We start from the raw sequence: 656 nt of genomic DNA, 5'->3' as shown, positions 1-656 counted from the left end.
TTATGGTTAAAATTATGATTATAGTCTAAATATTTTATGGTTCTTGTAGCAATTTGAAAATATCATATTATGATTAAAATCAGCTAAATATTTTATCATGATATATTTATATACCATATTATGATTATATTATGATTGAATATGATCAAAATGTCGTTTAAAAATATGTTTCGAAATCAAATTTATTTTGATTACTGAATCAGTAAAATAACAGCTTCTAAAAAAGTACATTAAGCTACATTACACGCCATGATTTACAAATATCAAATTCATTACAAATTTTATTTATAAATTTAATTTTCTCTGTGTGTATACTAGCCTGATGACCTTAATAAACTCTATAATTATAGGGCCTCATTTGAGTCTAGGGTATATTGATTTTGTCATTCCGTTTTTAACTCATCGAAATATTTGTCAAAGACCCACAAAAGTATTCATATTCTGGGTCCCCATTAAATTCTAAGACTATCTAGCCATGAATGTGCGTCTGTCTAACTGTATGTCACATAAATATTTGTTTTAGGTAAGGTTTGTTTGGTATTGAAAATGGGCAACATCAGTCCATGTTTTCGGATAGCCCCCATACAAGTGTCCGCCCGAAAAGCAGCTTTAATAGTCACAACTTGTTTAAAAATACAAATATAGCGATGAAATTC

Source organism: Lucilia cuprina, chromosome X (genome assembly GCF_022045245.1).
Source record: "Lucilia cuprina isolate Lc7/37 chromosome X, ASM2204524v1, whole genome shotgun sequence".
Lineage (NCBI taxonomy): Eukaryota > Metazoa > Arthropoda > Insecta > Diptera > Calliphoridae > Lucilia > Lucilia cuprina.
The sequence above is the reverse complement of the archived record's forward strand: the minus strand, read 5'-3'. Positions refer to the sequence as shown.